Source organism: Pongo abelii, chromosome 4 (assembly GCF_028885655.2).
Source record: "Pongo abelii isolate AG06213 chromosome 4, NHGRI_mPonAbe1-v2.0_pri, whole genome shotgun sequence".
Classification (NCBI taxonomy): Eukaryota; Metazoa; Chordata; class Mammalia; order Primates; family Hominidae; genus Pongo; species Pongo abelii.
Window position 1 is genome coordinate 152326185 of NC_071989.2, and position 11389 is coordinate 152337573.

The following is an 11389-nucleotide window of genomic DNA, read 5'->3' on the forward strand; positions in this document are numbered from 1 at the left end:
ACCGGTACCATGCTCTTTTAGTGACTATGGCCTTATAGTATAGTTTGAAATCAGGTAATATGATGCCTCCAGATTTATTCCCTTTGCTTAGTCTTGCTTTGGCTATGTGGGCTCTTTTTTGGTTCCATATGAATTTTAAGATTGTTTTTTCTAGTTTTGTGAAGAATGATGGTGGTATTTTGATGGGAATTGCATTGAATTTGTAGATTGCTTTTGGTGGTATGGCGATTTTCACAATATTGATTCTACCCATCCATGGGCATGGGATGTGTTTCCATTTGTTTATGTCATCTATGATTTCTTTCAGTAGTGTTTTGCAGTTTTCCTTGTAGAGGTGTTTCACCTCCTTGTTTATGTGTATGCTTAAGTATTTTAGTTTCTTGCAGCTATTGTAAAAAGGGTTGAGTTCTTGATTTGATTCTCAGCTTGGTAGTTGTTGGTGTATAGGAGAGCCACTGATTTGTGTACATTAATTTTGTATCCAGAAACTTTGCTGAATTCTTTTATCAGTTCTAGGAGTTTTTTGGAGGAGACTTTAGGGTTCTCTAGGTATACAATCATATCATTTACAAACAGTGACAGTTTGACTTCCTCTTTACCATTTTGGATGCCCTTTATTTCTTTCTCTTGTCTGATTACTCTGGCTAGGACTTCCAGTACTATGTTGAACAGAAGTGGTGAGAGTGGGCATTCGTGTCTTTTCCAGTTCTCAGTGGAAATGCTTTCAACTGTTCCCTATTCAGTATTAGGTTGGCTGTGGGTTTGTTATAGATGACTTTTATTACATGGAGGTATATCCCTTGTATGCCAATTTTGCTGAGAGTTTTAATCATAAAGAGATGTTGGATTCTGTCAAATGCTTTTTCTGTGTTTATTGAGATGATCATGTGATTTTTGTTTTTAATTCTGTTTATATGGTATATCACATTTATTGACTTGCGTATGTTAAACTGTCTCTGCATCCTTGTTATGAAACCCACTTGATCATGGGGATTATCTTTCTGATACAACATACTTCATTTTCTGACTTTTTAGTAATAGCCATTTTGACATTGTGATTTTGATTTGAATTTCTCTAATGATTAGTGATGTTGAGCATTTTTTCATATGCTTGTTGACCATGCATATGTCTTCCTTTCAGAAGTGTCTGTTCATGTCATTTACACAGTTTTTATTAGGGGGAAGTGGGAATGGTTAATGGGTACAAAAAATTGAAAGAATGAATAAGACATACTTTTTGATAGCAAAACAACATTGTTTGTTTTTTGCTTGTTGATTGAAGTTCCTTACAGATTCTGGATATTAGACCTTTGTTGGATACATAGTTGGCAGATATTTTCTCCCATTCTGTAGGTTGGCTGTTTACTCTGTTGACAGTTTCTTTCACTATGCAGAAACTCTTTAGTTTACTGGGTTCCCGTTGTCAATTTTTATCTTTGTTGCAATTGCTTTTGGAGATGTTATCATAAAATCTTTGCCAAGGTCTATGCACAGAATGATATGTCCTAGGTTTTCTTGTGGGTATTTATAGTTTTAGATCTTACATTTAAGTCTTTGATCCATCTTCAATTGGGTCCTATATATGGTGAAATGAAGGGGTCCAGTTTCAATCTTCTGCATAAGGCTAGCCAGTTATCCCAGCACCATTTATTCAATAGGAGGTCCTTTCCACATTACTTGTATTGTAGACTTTGTCAAAGATTAGATGGTTGTATGTGTGCAGCTTTCCTTTTGGGTTCTCTTACCTGTTCCATTGGTCTACATGTCTGTTTTTCTACCAGTACCTTGCTGTTTTGGTTCCTGTAGCCTTGGAGTATAGTTTGAAATTGGGAAGTGTGATGCTTCTGGCTTTGCTCTTTTTGCTTAGGATTACTTTGGTTATTTAGACTCTTTTGTGGTTCCATATGAATTTTAGAATAGTTTTTTCTAATTCTGTGAAAAATGGTATTTGTAGTTTGATAGGAACAACATTGAATCTGTAAATTGCTTTGGGCAGTATGAACATTTAAACAATGTTGATTCTTCCTATCCATAAGCACGGAATATTTTTTTCATTTGTTTGTGTTATCTCTGATTGTTTTCAGCAAGGTTTCATAATTCTAATTGTAGAGATCTTTCACCTTCCTGATTACCTGTATTCCTAGGCATTATATTCTTTTTGTGGCTATTGTGAATGAGATTGTGTTCTTGATTTGGGTCATAGCTTGGACATTATTGGTATATAGAAATGCTGATTTTTGTATATTGATTTTGTATTTTGAGACATTATTGAAGTTGCTTATCAGTTCTAGGAGCCTTTGGACAGAGACTATCAGGTTTTGTAGGTATAGAGTCATATTGTCTGTGAAGAAAGATAGTTTGATTTCCTCTCTCCCTATTTAGATGTCTTTTATTTCATTCTCTTGCCTGATTACTCTGGCTAGGACTTCCAATACTAAGTTGAATAGGAATGGTGACAGTGGGCATCCTTGTCTTTTTCTGATTCTCAAGGGGGATACTTCCAACTTTTGCCTGTTCAGTATGATGTTTGCTGTGGGTTTGTCGTAGATGGCTCTTATTATTTTAAATAAGTTCCTTTGAAGGGTTTTATAACATGAATGAATATTTAATTTTATCAAAAGCCTTTTGTGTGTCTATTGAGATGATCATGAAGTTTTTGTTTTTAATTCTACTTATGTGATGATAAATCACATTTATTGATTTGTGTATGCTTAATCAATCTTGCATTCCCAGAATTAATAATACTTGATGATGGCAGATTGGTTTTTTGATGCACTATTGGATTCAAGTTGCTAGTATTTTGCTGACGGTTTTTGCATCTATGTTCATCAGTGATATTGGCGTAAAGTTTTCTTTTTTCATTATGTCTCTGACAGATTTGGTATCAAAATGAAGCTGGCCTCAAAGAATGAGTTAGAGAGGAGTTTTTCCCCTCATTTTAAAAAGTAATTACAGTAGGATTGTTATCAGTTCTTATTTATATGTCTGGTAGAATTTGGCTGTTCATCTGTCTGGTCTATGGCTTTTTCTGATTCAATGGTGGAACTCATTATTGATCGTTCAGGTATTCATTTTCTTTTTGTTCAATCTTTGGAGGTTGTATGTTTCCAAGAATTTACTTATTTCTTCTAGGTTTTCTAGTTTATGTGCATAAAGCTGTTCATAATAGTCTCTGAGGGTTTTTTGTATTTCTCTGGGGTCAGTGGTAATGTCACCTTTGTCATTTCTGATTGTGTTTATTTGGATCTTCTTTTTTTTCTTTATTAATCTAGCTAGTGATCTATAGATCTCTTTTATTCTTTCAAGAAACCAATTTTGGTTTTGTTAATCTTTTGCATGGATTTTTGCATTTCAATTTCATTCAGTTTAGCTCTGATTTTGCTTATTTCTTTTCTTTTGCTAGCTCCAGGGTTGGTTTGTTCTTCTTTTTCTAGCTCCTCTAGCTGTGATATTAGTTTGCTAATTTGAGATATTTCTAACTTCTTGATGTAGGCGTTTAGTGCTATAAAGCATTCTTTTAGCCATGCTTTAGCAGGGTCCTAGAGATTCTGGTATGTTGTATTTTTGTTCTTACTAGTTTCAAAGAATTTTTTGATTTCTGCCTTAATTTTATTTTTTTACTCAAAAGTCATTCAGGAGAAGGTTGTTTAATTTCCATGTAATTATATGGGTTTGAGAGACCTTCTTGGTGTTGATATCTATGTTTATTGTGCTGTGGTCTGAGACTATGCTTGGTATGATTTTGTTTTTTTGGAATTTGTTGATAATTGCTTTATGGCCAAGCATGTGGTCAATCTTAGAGTATGTGTCATGTGCAGATGAGAAGAATGTATATTCTATTGCTGTTGGGTGGAGTATGCTGTAGATGCCTCCTAGGTCTATTTGATCAAGTGTCAAGTTTAGGTCCCGAATATCTTTATTAGTTTTCTGTCTCAATGATCTATCTAACAATGTTGGTGGAGTGTTGAAGTCTCCAACTATTATTGTGTGGTTAAGTCTCTTCCTATGTCTCTAAGAACTTGTTTTATGAATCTGGGTGCTCCAGTGTTGGGTGCATATATATTTAGTATAGTTAAGTCTTCTTGTTGAATTGAACCCCTTATCATTATAATGCCCTTCTTTGCCCATTTTGATCATTGTTTGTTTAAAGTGTTTTTTTTTCTTGTCTGAAATAAAAACAGTAATCTCTTCTCTTTTTTGTTTTCTGTTTGCTTGATAGATCTTTCTCCATCTCTCTACTTTGAGCCTATGGGTGTCACTACATATGAGATGGGTCTCTTGAAGACAGCATACAGTTGGGTCTTGCTTCTTTATCCAACTTGCCACTCTGTGTCTTTTTTATTTTTTATTTTTTTTATTTTATTATTATTATGCTTTAAGTTTTAGGGTACATGTGCACAATGTACAGGTTAGTTACATATGTATACATGTGCCATGCTGGTGTACTGCACCTATTAACTAGTCATTTAGCATTAGGTATATCTCCTAATGCTATCCCTCCCCCCTCCCCACCACACAACAGTCCCCAGAGTGTGATGTTCCCCTTCCTGTGTCCATGTGTTCTCATTGTTCAGTTCCCACCTATGAGTGAGAACATGCGGTGTTTGGTTTTTTGTCCTTGTGATAGTTTACTGAGAACGATGATTTCCAATTTCAGCCATGTCCCTACAAAGGACATGAACTCATCATTTTTTATGGCTGCATAGTATTTCATGGTGTATATGTGCCACATTTTCTTAATCCAGTCTATCGTTGTTGGACATTTGGGTTGGTTACAAGTCTTTGCTATTGTGAATAGTGCCACAATAAACACACATGTGCATGTGTCTTTATAGCAGCATGATTTATAGTCCTTTGGGTATATCCCCAGTAATGGGATGGCTGGGTCAAATGGTATTTCTAGTTCTAGATCCCTGAGGAATCGCCACACTGACTTCCACAATGGTTGAACTAGTTTACAGTCCCACCAACATGGTAAAAGTATCCCTATTTCTCCACATCCTCTCCAGCACCTGTTGTTTCCTGACTTTCTAATGATCGCCAATCTAACTGGTGTGAGATGGTATCTCATTGTAGTTTTGATTTGCATTTCTCTGATGGCCAGTGATGATGAGCATTTTTTCATGTGTCTGTTGGCTGCATAAATGTCTTCTTTCGAGAAGTGTCTGTTCATGTCCTTCACCCACTTTTTGATGGGGTTCTTTGTTTTTTTCCTGTAAATTTGTTTGAGTTCATTGTAGATTCTGGATATTAGCCCTTTGTCAGATGAGTAGGTTGTGAAAATTTTCTCCCATTCTGTAGGTTGCCTGTTCACTCTGATGGTAGTTTCTTTTGCTGTGCAGAAGCTCTTTAGTTTAATTAGATCCCATTTGTCAATTTTGGGTTCTATTGCCATTTGGTGTTTTAGACATGAAGTCCTTGCCCATGTCTATGTCCTGAATGGTATTGCCTAGGTTTTCTTCTAGGGTTTTTATGGTTTTAGGTCTAATGTTTAAGTCTTTAATCCATCTTGAATTAATTTTTGTATAAGGTGTAAGGAAGGGATCCAGTTTCAGCTTTCTACATATGGCTAGCCAGTTTTCCCAGCACCATTTATTAAATAGGGAATCATTTCCCCATTGCTTGTTTTTGTCAGGTTTGTCAAAGATCAGACAGTTGTAGATACGCAGCATTATTTCTGAGGGCTTTGTTCTGTTCCATTGATCTATATCTCTGTTTTGGTACCAGTACCATGCTGTTTTGGTTACTGTAGCCTTGTAGTATAGTTTGAAGTCAGGTAGCGTGATGCCTCCAGCTTTGTTCTTTGGCTTAGGATTGACTTGGTGATGCGGGCTCTTTTTTGGTTCCATATGAACTTTAAAGTAGTTTTTTCCAATTCTGTGAAGAAAGTCATTGGTAGCTTGAGGGGGATGGCATTGAATCTATAAATTACCTTGGGCAGTATGGCCATTTTCACGATATTGATTCTTCCTACCCATGAGCATGGAATGTCCTTCCATTTGTTTGTATCCTCTTTTATGTCATTGAGCAGTGGTTTGTAGTTCGCCTTGAAGAGGTCCTTCACATCCCTTGTAAGTTGGATTCCTAGGTATTTTATTCTCTTTGAAGCAATTGTGAATGGGAGTTCACTCATAATTTGGCTCTCTGTTTGTCTGTTATTGGTGTATAAGAATGCTTGTGATTTTTGTACATTGATTTTGTATCCTGAGACTTTGCTGAAGTTGCTTATCAGCTTAAGGAGATTTTGGACTGAGACAATGCGGTTTTGTAGATATACAATCATGTCATCTGCAAACAGGGACAATTTGACTTCCTCTTTTCCTAATTAAATACCCTTTATTTCCAACTCCTGCCTAATTGCCCTGGCCAGAACTTCTAACACTATGTTGAATAGGAGTGGTGAGAGAGGGCATCCTGTCTTGTGCCCGTTTTCAAAGGGAATGCTTCCAGTTTTTGCCCATTCAGTATGATATTGGCCTTGGGTTTGTCATAGATAGCTCTTATTATTTTGAGATATGTCCCATCAATACCTAATTTATTGAGAGTTTTTAGCATGAAGGGTTGTTGAATTTTGTCAAAGGCCTTTTCTGCATCTATTGAGATAATCATGTGGTTTTTGTCTTTGGTTCTGTTTATATGCTGGATTACATTTATTGATTTGTGTATATTGAACCAGGCTTGCATCCCAGGGATGAAGCCCACTTGATCGTGGTGGATAAGCTTTTTGATGTGCTGCTGGATTTGGTTTGCCAGTATTTTATTGAGGATTTTTTCATCAATGTTCATCAAGGATATTGGTCTAAAATTCTCTTTTTTGGTTGTGTCTCTGCCCGGCTTTGGTATCAGGATGATGCTGGCCTCATAAAATGAGTTAGGGAAGATTCCCTCTTTTTCTATTGATTGGAATAGTTTCAGAAGGAATGGTACCAGTTCCTCCTTGTACCTCTGGTAGAATTCAGCTGTGAATCCATCTGGTCCTGGACTCTTTTTGGTTGGTAAGCTATTGATTATTGCCACAATTTCAGAGCCTGTTATTGCTCTATTCAGAGATTCAAGTTCTTCCTGGTTTAGTCTTGGGAGGGTGTATGTGTCGAGGAATTTATCCATTTCTTCTAGATTTTCTAGTTTATTTGCTTAGAGGTGTTTGTAGTATTCTCTGATGGTAGTTTGTATTTCTGTGGGATTGGTGGTGATATCCCCTTTATTATTTTTTATTGCATCTATTTGATTCTTCTCTCTTTTCTTCTTTATTAGTCTTGCTAGCGGTCTATCAATTTTGTTGATCCTTTCAAAAAACCAGCTCCTGGATTCATTAATTTTTTGAAGGGTTTTTTGTGTCTCTATTTCCTTCAGTTCTGCTCTGATTTTAGTTATTTCTTGCCTTCTGCTAGCTTTTGAATGTGTTTGCTCTTGCTTTTCTAGTTCTCTTTATTGTGATGTTAGGGTGTCAATTTTGGATCTTTCCTGCTTTCTCTTGTGGGCATTTGGTGCTATAAATTTCCCTCTACACACTGCTTTGAATGTGTCCCAGAGATTCTGGTATGTTGTGTCTTTGTTCTCGTTGGTTTCAAAGAACATCTTTATTTCTGCCTTCATTTTGTTATGTACCCAGTAGTCATTCAGGAGCAGGTTGTTCAGTTTCCATGTAGCTGAGCAGTTTTGAGTGAGTTTCTTAATCCTGAGTTCTAGTTTGATTGCACTGTGGTCTGAGAGACAGTTTGTTATAATTTCTGTTCTTTTACATTTGCTGAGGAGTGCTTTACTTCCAACTATGTGGTCAATTTTGGAATAGGTTTGGTGTAGTGCTGAAAAAAATATATATTCTGTTGATTTGGGGTGGAGAGTTCTGTAGATGTCTATTAGGTCCACTTGGTGCAGAGCTGAGTTCAATTCCTGGGTATCCTTGTTAACTTTCTGTCTCGTTGATCTGTCTAATGTTGACAGTGGGGTGTTAAAGTCTCCCATTAGTATTGTGTGGGAGTCTAAGTCTCTTTTTAGGTCACTAAGGACTTGCTTTATGAATCTGGGAGCTCCTGTATTGGGTGCATATATATTTAGGATAGTTAGCTCTTTTTGTTGAATTGATCCCTTTACCATTATGTAATGGCCTTCTTTGTCTCTTTTGGTCTTTGTTGAGTTAAAGTCTGTTTTATCAAAGACTAGGATTGCAGTCCCTGCCTTTTTTGTTTTCCATTTGCTCTGTAGATCTTCCTCCATCGCTTTATTTTGAGCCTGTGTGTGTCTCTGCACGTGAGATGGGTTTCTGAATACAGCACACTGATGGGTCTTCACTCTTTATCCAATTTGCCAGTCTGTGTCTTTTAATTGGAGCATTTAGTCCATTTACATTTAAAGTTAATATTGTTATGTGTGAATTTGATCCTGTCATTATGATGTTAGCTGGTTATTTTGCTCGTTAGTTGATGCAGTTTCTTCCTAGTCTTGATGGTCTTTACAATTTGGCATGATTTTGCAGTGGCTAGTACCGGTTGTTCCTTTCCATGTTTAGTGCTTCCTTCAGGAGCTCTTTAAGGGCAGGCCTGGTGGTGACAAAATCTCTCAGCATTTGCTTGTCTGTGAAGTGTTTTATTTCTCCTTCACTTATGAAGCTTAGTTTGGCTGGGTATGAAATTCTGGGTTGAAAATTCTTTCCTTTAAGAATGTTGAATATTGGTCCCCACTCTCTTCTGGCTTGTAGAGTTTCTGCCGAGAGATCTGCTGTTAATCTGATGGGCTTCCCTTTGAGGGTAACCCGACCTTTCTCTCTGGCTACCCTTAACATTTTTTCCTTCATTTCAACTTTGGTGAATCTGACAATTATGTGTCTTGGAGTTGCTCTTCTTGAGGAGTATCTTTGTGGCATTCTCTGTATTTCCTCCATCTGAATGTTGGCCTGCCTTGCTAGATTGGGGAAGTTCTCCTGGATAATATCCTACAGAGTGTTTTCCAACTTGGTTCCATTCTCCCCGTCACTTTCAGGTACACCAGTCAGACGTAGATTTGGTCTTTTCACATAGTCCCCATATTTCTTGGAGGCTTTGTTCATTTTTTTTATTCTTTTTTCTCTAAACTTCCCTTCTCACTTCATTTCATTCATTTAACCTTCCATCACTGATACCCTTTCTTCCAGTTGATCGCGTCGGCTCCTGAGGCTTCTGCATTCTTCACGTAGTTCTTGAGCCGTGGATTTCAGCTCCATCAGCTCCTTTAAGCACTTCTCTGTGTTGGTTATTCTAGTTATACATTCAACTAAATTTTTTTCAAAGTTTTTAACTTCTTTGCCTTTGGTTTGAATTTCCTCCTGTAGCTTGGAGTAGTTTGATCATCTGAAGCCTTCTTCTCTCAACTCGTCAAAGTCATTCTCCGTCCAGCTTTATTCCATTGCTGTTGAGGAACTGCATTCCTTTGGAGGAGGAGAGGCGCTCTGCTTTTTAGAGTTTCTAGTTTTTCTGCTCTGTTTTTTCCCCATCTTTGTGGTTTTATCTACTTTTGGTCTTTGATGATGGTGATGTACAGATGGGTTTTTGGTGTGGATGTCCTTTCTGTTTGTTAGTTTTCCTTCTAACAGACAGGACCCTCAGCTGCAGGTCTGTTGGAGTTTGCTAGAGGTCCACTCCAGACCCTGTTTTCCTGGGTATCAGCAGCGGTGGCTGCAGAACAGTGGATTTTCATGCACCGCGAATGCTGCTGTCTGATTGTTCCTCTGGAAGCTTTGTCTCAGAGGAGTACTTGGCCTTGTGAGGTGTCAGTCTGCCCCTACTTGGGGGTGCCTCCCATTAGGCTGCTTGGGGATCAGGGCTTAGGGACCCACTTGAGGAGGCAGTCTGCCTGTTCTCAGATCTCCAGCTGCGTGCTGGGAGAACCACTGCTCTCTTCAAAGCTGTCAGACAGGGATATTTAAGTCTGCAGAGATTACTGCTGTCTTTTTGTTTGTCTGTGCCCTGCCCCCAGAGGTGGAGCCTACAGAGGCATGCAGGCCTCCTTGAGCTGTGGTGGGCTCCACCTAGTTCGAGCTTCCTGGCTGCTTTGTTTACCTAAGCGAGCCTGGGCAATGGTGGGCACCCCTCCCCCAGCCTCGCTGCTGCCTTGCTGTTTGATCTCAGACTGCTGTGCTAGCAATCAGTGAGACTCCATGGGCGTAGGACCCTCCAAGCCAGGTGTAGGATATAATCTCCTGGTGTGCTGTTTTTTAAGCCCGTCGGAAAAGCGCAGTATTAGGGTGGGAGTGACCCAGTTTTCCAGGTGCCGTCTGTCACCCCTTTCTTTGACTAGGAAAGGGAACTCCCTGACCCCTTGCACTTCCCAAGTGAGGCAATGCCTCGCCCTGCTTCGTCTCGTGCACAGTGCGCTGCACCCACTGTCCTGCACCCACTGTCTGGCACTCCCTTGTGAGATGAACCCGGTACCTCAGATGGAAATGCAGAAATCACCCGTCTTCTATGTCGCTCACCCTGGGAGCTATAGACTGGAGGTGTTCCTATTCGGCCATCTTGGCTGCCAGCCCACTCTGTGTCTTTAAGTGGAGCATTTAGCCCATTAACATTCAAAGTTAATATTTATATTTGAGGATTTGACCCTGTCATTGTGTTGTTAGCTGGTTGTTATGTCGACTTGACTGTACAGTTGCATTATAGTGTCAGTGGACTATGTACTTAAGGGTATTTTTGTGGTGGCAGATACTAGTCTTTTATGTCCATGTTTAGTACTCTGTTAAGGACCTCTAGCACATGTCTAGTGGTAACAAATTCCCTTAGCATTGGTTTGTCTGAAAAGGATTTTATTTCTCCTCTTATGAAGCTTAGTTTGGCTGTATATGAAATTCTCAGTTGGAAGTTTTTTCTTTAAGGATGCTGAATATAGGCCCTCAGTCTCCTATGTCTTGTAAGGTTTCTGTTGAAAGGTCCACAATTAGCCTGATGGAATTCCCTTTGTATCTGACCTACCCTTTCTCTCAAGCTGCTTTTAAGATTCTTTCTTTCACAATGACTTTGGAGAATCTGATGACTATATGTCTTGGGGATGGTCAGCTTGTATAGCATCTCACTGGGGTTCTCTGAATTTCCTGAATTTTCTTGTCAACCTCTCTATGTTGGGAAAATTTTCATGGACAATATCCTCAAATATGTTTTCCAAGTTACTTGCTCTCTTCATCTTTCAGGAATGCTAATGAGTCATAAATTTGGTCTCTTTACATTATCTCATATGTCTTGAAGGTTTTGTTCATTTTTAAAAATTTTTTTCCCTTTATTTTTGTGTGCCTGTGTTGATTGGAAGGAGTGATCTTTGAATACTGAGATTCTCTCCTCAGCTTGGTATATTCTGTTACTAATGCTTCCAATTGCATTCTGAAATTCCTGTAGTGAATTTTTTATTTCCAAAAGTTTAGTTT